General features: G+C 46.5%; 4 protein-coding genes across 7 annotated transcripts in view; 3 read left to right on the top strand and 1 right to left on the bottom strand.

Annotated features, from left to right (window-relative positions):
• Positions 1-12,330, top strand: part of LOC310684428 (interferon-inducible GTPase 5-like) — a 95,575-nt gene that overhangs the window by 20,468 nt on the left and 62,777 nt on the right. The gene's annotated exons all lie outside the window — the stretch shown is intronic.
• Positions 1-12,330, top strand: part of LOC310684400 (interferon-inducible GTPase 5-like) — a 62,627-nt gene that overhangs the window by 10,924 nt on the left and 39,373 nt on the right.
• Positions 1-12,330, bottom strand: part of LOC310684286 (interferon-inducible GTPase 5-like) — a 41,318-nt gene that overhangs the window by 940 nt on the left and 28,048 nt on the right. The window lies entirely within an intron of this gene.
• LOC310684433 (interferon-inducible GTPase 5-like) overlaps positions 1-12,330 on the top strand; it is a 42,054-nt gene that overhangs the window by 10,461 nt on the left and 19,263 nt on the right. The gene's annotated exons all lie outside the window — the stretch shown is intronic.

The raw sequence follows: 12,330 nt of genomic DNA, 5'->3' as shown, positions 1-12,330 counted from the left end.
AAGGGAGCTGGGCATGTTTAGCCTGGAGAAGAGGAGGTTAAGGGGTGATATGATAGCCATGTTCAAATATATAAAAGGATGTCACATAGAGGAGGGAGAAAGGTTGTTTTCTGCTGCTCCAGAGAAGCGGACACGGAGCAATGGATCCAAACTACAAGAAAGAAGATTCCACCTAAACATTAGGAAGAACTTCCTGACAGTAAGAGCTGTTCGACAGTGGAATTTGCTGCCAAGGAGTGTGGTGGAGTCTCCTTCTTTAGAGGTCTTTAAGCAGAGGCTGGACAACCATATGTCAGGAGTGCTCTGATGGTGTTTCCTGCTTGGCAGGGGGTTGGACTCGATGGCCCTTGTGGTCTCTTCCAACTCTATGATTCTATGATTCTATGACTCTGGAACTCTGCAAACCCAGAAGTAAGTGTTCCTGCTTGCGAATGTTTTTCAGAAGCTGAATGTCCGACGTGGCTTCTGCTTGAGTGTAGGAGGCTCCTGCAGCCAATCGGATGCCACGCCTTGGTTTTTGAATGGTTTCGGGAGTCGAATACACACTCGGAATGGATTAAGTTCAAGAACCAAGGTTCCACTCACTGTATATTTGATTGTTGTCCTTTCAAGCAACCGTTCACTGCTGAATACATAGCAGGAATTGTTGAAATATGGGAAAGTGAGCAAAGAAAGAAACAGTCAGAATTAATTAGGTGGGGCTCCTTTTAGAGCTGAAAGGCAGCATAGAAATATTATTCCTTGATGGCTTCCTTGTCGACTTTTGCATTGTTACATTGATAGGCTGCATTAAGTGGAAGGGCTTTAAAGTTGTGGGGGTTTAGGACGTCTTAGAGGAAATAGTTTCTTTTTCAGAAAAGTTCTAACATTCTGCAGGGTGCAGAGGGACGTTAGAGCAAGAAGCTGGCTTTGCAGACCGGGCAGGCAGGCAGGACACCAAACCCCCCACAGAGTGTTCCTAGATGGACAGCAAAGCCTTTGTCTCATCCGCCACCCTCAACCTGAGAAGGAGATGATGCAAGGGATCATGGCGCTGCTACACTCCAGAGTTTCTACAGCCATACGCAGAGAGGCTCGCCTTCCATTCCCCCAGCTTGTCCTCCAGCTTCCTGCAGCCTGGGGAGCTGTTGCTCTTCCCCACCCCCTGCAGACCAGGCAGGCAGGAAGCAGCTGGATCTGCAAAGCCAGCTGAGAAGTGGCTGCAGCAGGATCTTTTCCTATCCAGCCCACAGTGCCAGTAGTGGCAATTTTAATCTGAACTTTTAGACACAGTGTATTGCGATAAGAGTTCAGAAACAGTTTGCGCTAATAAAACTCCCAGTGGCAGAATTCGCCTATCACCATGGGACTTTTGGACTCTGAGATATGAACACCATCAAGGGCTGCCATATGGAGGGTGGTGCAAGTTTGCTTTCTCCTGCTCCAGATGGTCAGGCTGAACAAACAGCTTCAAGCTACAAATGATTTACAAGAAGGAGTACCTATAGCAACCCCATTTAGCTTTCGCTTTCTCAGAAAGCACCTGTTTGAGCAGAGCTGTGTGCTGGGCAGGGGAGGGGGAGAGGAAAATTTGTAAACAGGATGTAATTTCTGCTAAAATATAATGAAAACCCAAAGCTACTTTCCCCTTTGAAGGTTATGTAGGGTAAAAAGTTGCAAATAATCAGCAGCAGAGCATTTAGTAAGAAACACGTGCCTGTACCAGTTTATTAGGCTTCTGTCAGAGATAAGCTCAAAGTACCTTGGTTGATTTTAAACTGCATGGGGGTTTTCAGTCTCGGTTTGGGGTCTCCCATCTGAAGTATGTATATCATTCGAAGATCAAAACCGGTGATACACGGTCATCACTGCTGATCCTCAGTGCACAGCTACAACAAGGCACAGCCTATCTGTGAGTTTATGGACATTCCCAGCTAATGGACATTGACAGTGAAACCTGACAGGTCTGAGCATGTGAAGCAATATAACATCCCTACGTAAAGGGAGATGGGAAAGGTTTCTCTCAATATTTTATTCTGTTGCTCTCAAATATTATCTACACATAGTAAATTCCTGCACTCTGCTAGGATGGTTACACAAGCTCAAACCCAAAAATGCAGTTGCTTGCAAAAGTCTAAATCAGACAGGTCAGGAGGTCGTTTTCTGCCTAACCAGCTACTTGAAACTGCTGATGCTAGCTACAGGTCAGAAGGTCGTTTCCTGCCTAGCCAAAAACTGCTGTCAACTAAAAACCACTAGCAAGATGTTTCCTGCTTTACTTCTGCTTTAAGTAATGCAGGAATAAGAAGAGATACGAAGGGAGTGCTTGGCTTAGCAGAAAGACAGGAATGTTTAGCAAGCAATAAAATGTGTTAAGCAAGCAATATTTGCTAGCCGATTGGGGAAGTCTGGGGGTATAAGAAAGTCTGCTGAAGTGTCTTGCTTTACAGCCAGTGTATTTCTAGGAACTAACCAGCAGGCTGTCTCTGAGTACAGACCTTGACTCTGTGCTCAGATCTCAATAAACTCTTTTTCTCCAAAGAAGATTTTGCTTTCCTGGTACTTTTGTTCCCTCCGAGGTCCAGGGGATGGCGTGGCTAATGGATCCCTAGGTAAATAAGGCTTCATTTCTTTGGGGGCTCGTCCGGGATCAGCCCCCTCCCCAAATACGGACCGGAGGGCCAGGCTCAACTAAGGTGAACAGCTCCAATCGGCGTTCGCATTTCCGGTGCACACCCTGCCAGTTTGTAGGGGGAGATTGCCACACCGTCCTGGAGCGGAGACATCTAGTTGAGGGAGAACAAGAGGACAGAACGGCGCCGAGGGGACAGGTCCGCAGCGGAGAAAGGTAAGCCCGAGGGAAAGGGCTAGGGGCCCGAGGGAAAGGGCCAGAGGCCTGATCAGCCTCACCTGGTAGTTGGCAGTAGAGTGCCCGGCAGTAAGAATGCCACCAGGAAAGGAATTGGTAAAGGTTTGGGAAAGGGAATGGGGCAGAGGGAATTGAGTGTTTTGTTGACATGTTGTGTGTCAGATACTCCAGTGACTGAATTGTTGTCAAGTGTGGGTCGGGGCCTAGCGCTCCCCTTGGCCGAGCGATTGCAGGGTTGTGCGTTTTCTGCCAGGGCGACCTCGTGCAGACCACAATCTGTATCGTGTGAACTGTGAAAGAATTTACAGCCCAGTCAGGTGCGGAGTATCTGAAAAGAAAAAAAAAAAAAAAATAGGGTCTGGAGCAAGCCAATGTATTCCTCTGGAATGCTTTTTTTAATAACTGGAAAACAGCCACGAAGAGTGATGATTCACATTGAAAAAACAGAGACTCAAAACTTTATGTGAGGTGGACTTGCCAACCCAGAGAACTGCGTGGCTTTGATTTGCAATTAATCAACCCCCTGTGGCAAATCAACCCCCTGTGGCAAAATATATTAAATGTCCACCCAGACCAGATCCCCTATATCTCTACATGGAAGACCAATGTAAAGAAAAGAATCTACCATGGCTAAAGTCTTGCTGTGACAGCAACACACAGAACAGGATTTGTACAGTGAAGCCTCTGGTGTTAGAAGACCCAGAAGATGAGGAGGGGGAGTGATTAAGCCACCACCTTACACTCCACCAACAGCCCCTCCAAACCCCCCCCCCCCCCCAGGCCAAGATCAAGAAGCACAGGGAGGTGCTGGTGTAGGGGGGAGGAGGACCTGCGAAGGAGGATAGTGAGACGGAAGAAGAGGAAGATGAGGAAGATAACGAAGAGTTTAGGAAGACACTAGATGATATGAATCAAGGAAAGAAAATGTGGACAGAAAGACAGAAAAAGAGACTAAAGGAGTTTGTAAAGCCATTTGAGGAAGAAGTTGGATGTAAGCCCCTTGTTAGTTGAGGCAGCAGAATGCTGCATCCCTGAAAAGAGGAAGAGATGGCAACGTAAGTGGGGACAGGCGGCGAAGAGAGTTATGTCTCACAGATAGTATGAGAAAACCAGGAAGGATCAGGCAACTGGAGAAATGCCCCTTCAGAGGGTTTATGATCCACCAGCCCCTGTCCCAGCTGAACAAGCGAAGGCACCACAGACCTACACGGTCCAGCATATACCCTTTTCAAGTGCAGATGTTTGTAATTGGAGAAATCAGAACCCCTCTTTTGAGGAGAATCCAGCAAAGATCGTAAAATTGTTTGAAGGGATTTTTTTTTTTAAACCTATAATCCCACTTATGATGATGAACAATATCTCCTGGACTCACTACTAATTACAGAAGCATTGCTTGGCCCCTGCATGAGTCAACTAGGGAATAGAGAAGGATCCTTTTATATGGGGCAGGGAACAGCAGCAGGCTTTTCAGGATCTCAAAGTGACAACAAGCCCCAGTGCTTGGCATCCAAACCCCAAGAAGCCTTTTACGCTGTTCATAGATGAAGACCAGGGGGTAGCCAAGGGAGTCTTATGCCAGAAACTGAAAAATTGGCAGCAACCCGTCGCATACTTGTCAGAGAAGCTAACCCCAACAGAACAGAGATTGCCCCCCCCCCTGTATGAAAGCGATTGTGGCAGTGGCCACCCTACTCACGAAGGCAGATAAAATTCACGTTTGGACAGGACACCACCTGTGTGACTCCACATGCAGTCCCAGCCTTACTTGACATGAAAGGCACCTATTTCCTATCACAAGCGAAAATGAGGAAGTGCCAGATGCTGTTATTACATTCACGCCTGAAGTTTCAGGTTACCACAGCCCTTAACCTAGCTACCTTATTACAGGTAGGAGAAGGTGAACAAGGGAGCTGCCCACTCAGTCTTACCTGTGCCTGTAACAAAACCCACAAACCAAGTGGTTAATATAATTGGGGCCACAGGTAAATCACAAAAGGCCCCGTTTTTTTTGCAGTCTGTTACCTGCTGCCTAGGTGGCCAAGTAGTCCAGCACAATTTTTTGTATATACCAGAGTGTCCCATTCCTTTATTGGGCCAAGACTTGTTAACAAAATTACAAGCCCAGATTTCCTTCCAACCAATGGGGGAAGTAATGATGACAACTGGACCAGCAGGAGAGTTTTCTTTAGAAATGCCCCTGAGAGACCATTGGTGCTTGATGATGGTAAAAGAAGAGGAGGGAATCCTCCCTGTTAGCCTGCCTCATGATGTTGACCCTGGACTATGGGCGAAAGATAAAAACCAATACCCCATCCCACGACAGGCAGCTGAAGGAGTGTGGGTGCATTTGAAGCGATTGCTTCAACATGGAATCTTGAAACAATGCCAATCACAGTGAAACACCCCACTGTTGCCAGTGAAGAAGGAAGATGGTGGGTACCGCATATAGGCCCCAAAGTTCTGGAAAAGAGGAAAGGATGAACAGGACTTTGAAAAAAAACCATTGACCCAAGAAACAGGGTCTAATTGGGTGTCCATGTTGCCCTTGGCTTTGCTTAGAGTCTGTAGCCTCCCATTGAAACGTATTCACTTGTCACCCTTTTGAAGTGATGTTTGGGAGACCGGTTCCTTATGTGTGCATGCTTTCACCTATCCCTGCTCAAGATGTGGAATTGAACAATTATGTACAGTCTCTCTCTCGAGATTTTCTCTCTCAACCCAGGCCCGAACTTCTTGCATGACCAGTTTGAGCCAGGTGACGAGGTGTGGATGAGACTGGTCCCAGGCACCACTGCCGCCGTGCTGGAAGGGCCCATCTGCTCTCCACACCCACAGCTGTGAAGGTCGCTGGCACCACCCCTTGGGTCCACCACATAAGAAAGCTGCTTCAGATTGGACTGTGTCTCAGCATCCTGAAGATCCCCTCCAGTGACGACCGCCTTGCTGATATCTCTACGCACGGTGAAGAATTGGATGGGAGGGGCGCCCGCAGGCAGCGCCCCCAACGTAGACATTTGTTCTCCAGCCAATTTAGAGGCACCACCGGGACTTTTGATATTGGTACCAGAACTCACTCCAGACGATGTGGAACCACGTTACACCCTTGATGAACAGCAGTGGACCAGCCAAGAAGGAGCAACGCTCCAGGAAGGACCGGACAGCCGTGTTTTTGTGCCCCAACATCTGGCCAGCACAATTGTAAAGAATTACCACGAGTCCACCCATTTGGGAGGCCCAGCTGCTAAGGCGCACCTTGGGAGAATATTCTACCTCAACTAACTGCTGCTATAACTAACTGCTGCTATATCCCAAAATGTGCCCTGTGCGCCAACCAAGAGACTGAGAACTATCACCCTTTGAACTTCTATATGGCAGGCCAACCCCTTTCGTCCGAGGCATCCCCGCCGGTTTGGGCAGATGGGAGATCACATCACCCAAGAACAAGTGCAATCCCTGTGTTTGTTGTGTGTGTTTGCTTTCTTTCCAGGTATTCCCTCAAGCGTACACCTGCAGTCCCGTGGCAGTCTCGCTGAGCCGGTTCACCAGCCCCTCTGAGTGACAGCGTCTGGCGACCCCCTCATCCCTAACTGCAGTGAAAGTAGTCGAGGTGATCCCCTGGGTACATCACACGCATCTGAAGAAGGGTGTCTGGACTTGCAAAAGAAATCCCGCTGACCCTCTGAAGTTGATCATCACCTTGTGTCTGACGCTACCAGGAAAAAGCGTTAGGCCACGGGCAACGAGATCCTGCGACTAATCATCACAAGGACAGTTACAAAGACTTTCTCTTTTCTCTCTTATTTTCTTTATTGACTTGCTCTATGTCTTATTGCCCTGACCCTACCGAACCATACCAACCCTATTGGCCTGCTGGCCTCTGCTACAACTGGTTCATCTTGCCGGTGGTAAGAGATGGCGTGCTCCTTGGCTATTGGAAACTGGGGTTTGATGAGATTACCGTATTGAGACACCCCACTGCCCCGTTGTGGCTCCTCTCCCACACCACTGACCAGCATGCGTGGACAGTGCTCTTACGGGAAGCTGTAGAGACGATCGAAATCTATCTAGTTCTGTACCGCTCTTGCTGTTGTGGGAGGGTAGTCAACTGTTATCTGGAAGGTAGAGCACTGTACCAACCTCATTTGATAGACCAGGTCCTACTCTTAACCCAGGTGATAGATGGGAGCCTTAACCAGGTGTGCATTGAAATTGCTAAACAAGTGGTTCAATCCACCCATCAGGGTTAGCAGAAAAATTGACCCACGTAGTGGGAGCATCAGCTCACCGGTGGGCTCTCATCCTTGAGGCTCAACAGGTAGTCGGGCACAAATATCAGTGGGCTCTTCAACAATGAGCACACCCCCTGAATATTGGTGGGAGGAACCATGGAGATATTGGGTTTGGTGGGTAGGAGTGATATGTACCGCCCTTGTCATATGGATGCTCTCGTATTTCTGTTGGCATGAACGGTATCGTATTTGTGGGGAGAATAGGCCCAATAATGCTTCTATTGCTTTTCTGCTTCTGTATACCCTGCTTAATGCAATGCCTGCAACATATGATGAAAAAGATGATGTCTCGCATGATGGGACCTCGCGTGATTGCTGTAATGAGAGAATATAGACCCCTACCCCAGAACGAATCTAAGTAATAGATTGTTCAAAAGAAGAGGACGGAGTAAAGGGAGATGGGAAAGGTTTCTCTCAATATTTTATTCTGTTGCTCTCAAATATTATCTACACATAGTAAATTCCTGCACTCTGCTAGGATGGTTACACAAGCTCAAACCCAAAAATGCAGTTGCTTGCAAAAGTCTAAATCAGACAGGTCAGGAGGTCGTTTTCTGCCTAACCAGCTACTTGAAACTGCTGATGCTAGCTACAGGTCAGAAGGTCGTTTCCTGCCTAGCCAAAAACTGCTGTCAACTAAAAACCACTAGCAAGATGTTTCCTGCTTTACTTCTGCTTTAAGTAATGCAGGAATAAGAAGAGATACGAAGGGAGTGCTTGGCTTAGCAGAAAGACAGGAATGTTTAGCAAGCAATAAAATGTGTTAAGCAAGCAATATTTGCTAGCCGATTGGGGAAGTCTGGGGGTATAAGAAAGTCTGCTGAAGTGTCTTGCTTTACAGCCAGTGTATTTCTAGGAACTAACCAGCAGGCTGTCTCTGAGTACAGACCTTGACTCTGTGCTCAGATCTCAATAAACTCTTTTTCTCCAAAGAAGATTTTGCTTTCCTGGTACTTTTGTTCCCTCCGAGGTCCAGGGGATGGCGTGGCTAATGGATCCCTAGGTAAATAAGGCTTCATAATGATGCTTTTCCATTCTCAGAGGAGGGTGACCAAGATGATCAAAGCTCTGGGAACCAAGCCTTATGAGGAACCGTTGAAGGAGCTGGGTATGTGTATCCCAGAAAAGAGGAGATTGAGAAGAGATACGATAGCCATCTTCAAGTTACTGAGGGTTGTCACACGGGAGAAGGAATAAGCTTGTTTTCTTCTTCTCCAAACTGTAGGGCCTGAACTATTACAAGATTCAAATTACAAGATTGAATATGAGGAAGAAATAGTTTATTTTTTAGAAATGTTATAACATTCTGCAGGGTGCAGAGCAGGTTTAGAGCCTGCACGCCATGCTGGCCTTGCAAACCAGGCAGGCAGGAAGGACACCAAAATCTTCTCAGAGTGATCCTAGACTGACAGCAACCTGTGTCTTATCTGACACCCTCAGCCTTAGGGGACATCATTCAGGGGGGCACCGGGCACTGCTCCCTTCAAGGGTTTCTACAGCCTCACACAGGGAGACTCGCCTTCCCTTACCCCAGATGGTCCTCCAGCTTCCTGCAGCCTTGGGAACTGGAGCTCTTTCCACACACATCCCCCAATACAGTTTCCTTGCAAACCAGGCAGGCAAGTAGCATCTGCATCTGCAAAGCCAACTGAGAAGTGTCTGCAGCAGGAATCTCTTGTCCCACACTCTGAGTGCCAGCAGTGGCAATTTTAATCTGAAATCTTTTGACACACTGTACTGCAGTAAGAGTTCAGAAGCAACTGACGCAAACAAAATTCCCTATGGCAGAATGCTGCTATCACTATGGGTCTTTCGGACTCGTGAGATATGATCAAAAAAATAATCAACTGGTGCAATCATGTATTGCTCAGAAACAGAGCAATAAATGCTCTCTTGCTGATTACTTATTTACCCTGCTTAATCTTGGAAAGCAGAATGTAGTCGTGGCTTTTTGTTATCTTGGAGCAGAAATTACATCCGGTTTCCAAGTTTTCCTCTCCCCCAAGCTTGATTAGCACACAGCTCTGCTCAAACAGGTGATTTCGGAGAAAACGAAACCTAAATGAGGTCGCCGTAAGCTGAACCCAACTTACCTATCGCGTGTCTATTTTGGTACTAAAGCATGATGGGAAATCCCCCAGAGCCATCTCTGAGGGCGGACCATCCTATTAGGTCCCCCACCTCTGCAGAGGGGGAAAGGTACTGAAAGCCTAGATCTCAACAGGAAGCGATCTGACCACGGCAAGGGACTGATGTCACTATGCCCCACTTTCAGATCACGCTCTTCTTGCCCAGTTGAAAAAACAAGGTCCAGAGTGTGGGTTGGGCTGTTGACATGTTGGGACAGCACCATGATTGTCATGGCAACTATGAGGTCCTAAGCCACCCCAGAGCTGGTCACCTTGGCATGGATGCTGAAATCCCCCCAAACCAGCAGTCTATGACTCCTCAACCCCCCCCCCCCCCGAGAAGCTCTTTTGGCTCAGGCAAGGAGACTGCTGGGCAGTGAGACAGGTAGTAAGGATATCAAACGCCATTAAGACTGATTACAATAGTTTGGGGTATTTTGTTGTTGTCTGAAAGAATGTGATAACAAAAAGTTCGAAGTGGTTGCAAGTCCTTAGTTTATTAATCTTGAACTTTTAACTATATTTTAAAACAATTTCTAGCCCCTATGGAAACTTGTGTGTGCAGGCAACTCTCCCCGGCCACCTAACCCAGAATGTCTCGCTTTGAGAGATGACCCTCTTCTGCAAAGCATTTTGAAAGTAAAAGGGAAAGGAGAGTGGGCAGTGTGACAGTTTTGCTTTGTTCAGGGGGAAATCTAAGCTCGATTTCTGTGAAGCAGAAATCCAGTTTCTCATCTCCGTTCCCTTCATGATGAAATTAGTCCCCCTAAATTCAGTTGTTCAAGGATGAGTCTTCAGGCATCCTTTACCTGATGGAACTTAATTGAGCACTACAGAAAATAAGATAAATGAAGTTAAAAACAGTTATAAAAACTGTTTTATAAAAACATAAAAAGTATAATATGTTAGCATTACAAATCTAAAATATTGTTAAGGCTGAGAATTTTGACTAAATCTTAACTAAATTATAATCGCCTGAATCAGCAAGGCTAGAATTGGGCAGGAAGCAAAATATTATATGGGTCAAATGAAAGAGAGAGGGGGTGCTCAAAAGAATGGATATTTATTCCCAATTTTTTTCCTTTGAAGAGGGCATTTTTTTCTAAGCTTTCTCCATTATTGAAGAAAAGCAAGATTATATTCCACAAAATCTGCAACCTCAGAAAGGAAAAAACTATATACCTCAAATATCTACACTTCATTTTCTACAGTAATTTTGATTACAGTCATACATCAGGTTGAATGTGCTTCAGGTTGAGCGCTTTCAGGTTGCGCTCTGCAGCAACCCGGAAGTAACAAAGTGTGTTACTTCTGGGTTTAGCTGCTCGCGTGGACGCTCAAAATGAGTAATTTTGATTATTGCCTACTATCATCTAACGAAATAATTTTAGCAACATGTAATAAAACTACATCGAAATCAAACAATTCTCTTTCTTAAAGGCATATCTGGGGAGAAGTTACACAGAGAGGATTTGATAGCATGTTACATTAATATGAGAAATGTGTCTATTTTACATCTGAGCTTCATTGTGTCGTATTGCAGTAAGGCAAATCAGCTATAGGGTCTGCTCCATTGTCTCTAGAACCAGCCAAAATGGGTATGAAAAGGGGTGCCAATGTGGGAAGACTTGCCATAGCAGCAGCAGCAGCTCCTATAACCCCACCTTGGGTTGCATCATGTCTTGTGCCAGTTCTACTTGGCCCTGAGATGCTCTGCCTCACACTCTTCCAGTCCTAGGGCTTTCTTTCGAACCCTTTCAGCATCCTCAGCTAGATTATCGATGAAGCTCAACAGCATCCAGTAAATGGTAGCAAAAGACCCCCCTGCTGCTACCAAGCTTCTAACTAGTGAAGGCAGGAATAATTCTTTTGCATAATCGGTTATTTTCTTTATAACCAGATCCCTGGTAATTTCTTTCCTCTGATGATACTTAATCACGGCCTTCAGTTCTTCAACAGGCTTCCTGGCCAATCTGGCCAGCCTAGCTAAGGAGCCATCATCCAGCTCAAATCTCTTGTAGAAGGCAACCATGGACCCAAGCAAGAGGGCAGCATCACAAGCCAGAGGAAGGCCTGGAAGGGGAATCTCATTGATGCCAGCAGATGCCAGGGATATTTTCCACAGGTGGCTCTTCAGCGCAGATTTCTTCTTTTCTATGACCTCAGATGAAAAGTTGGGAAGGCAGAGCAGGAATGCAATTCTCTTCAGGCTGGGCAGAGCTTTCTCCAAGGTCTCCACCAGTCGGGGGAAATCATACTTGCCAAGGTCCCAGGAGATCAAAAAGACTTGAAGGATGGTGTTCCTGAAGCACTTCTCAAGCTGCTTCTTGAAGTCATTCCTTCTCTTTTCAAGGACTTCCTCTGCATTGAAGGTATTTGGGTAAGACCTTTCCATGATGATTTTCCATTCTCAGAATTTTCTGCAATGTAAATGGGTCACGTGACAAATGATGTGCAGGAGGCCCTCAGCAGACAAATTAGTGTTGAAAGGGCTCCCTAAGCAGAACAGTGTGTCTCTGCACATGCTAATGCAATACTTTCACTGCCCCCCCCCCATCTCTATTTTGATGCAAATAACAGGATAGGTCTAGAGAGGGTTGGAAGAAAGAACCTGACACACTTCAGACATGAGGCAGAACCTTGTTGTCATTGCATTCTTATATCAATATGTCTGTGCCCAGTGCACATCTGATGTACTGCAGAGGCAGGTCTGGTTGTGCAACCATGGACGTCACATGCCCTGATCAGCCGAATTCTCCTAGCGCTACTCTGCTCCCCCAGCTTGCCATTTACACCCCAGCCTATGGATTTTATCCAACATTACTCATGCTCAGAGCACACCAGCTGAAATGAATGCACCTGATTAACTAGAAGGTTAAAAAAACTGGGAAATTTGTAGCTCCTTTGCAAATATTCTACACTGCAGTAGCAGGAAGGCCAGGTTCTGGGTAGCCCTCTTCCATCAACGCCAGGCGGCTTAAGTGCCGACAACTCAGTTGCTGCTGAGACTGGCACAGAGGCAACAGCAGCACAGGTAAAGGATTACTTCCATGGGATGCTTCCA

Source organism: Podarcis tiliguerta (genome assembly GCF_965153285.1).
Source record: "Podarcis tiliguerta genome assembly, chromosome: 8".
In the NCBI taxonomy this organism is placed as follows: domain Eukaryota; kingdom Metazoa; phylum Chordata; class Lepidosauria; order Squamata; family Lacertidae; genus Podarcis; species Podarcis tiliguerta.
This window is presented reverse-complemented; position numbering and strand designations above follow the sequence as displayed.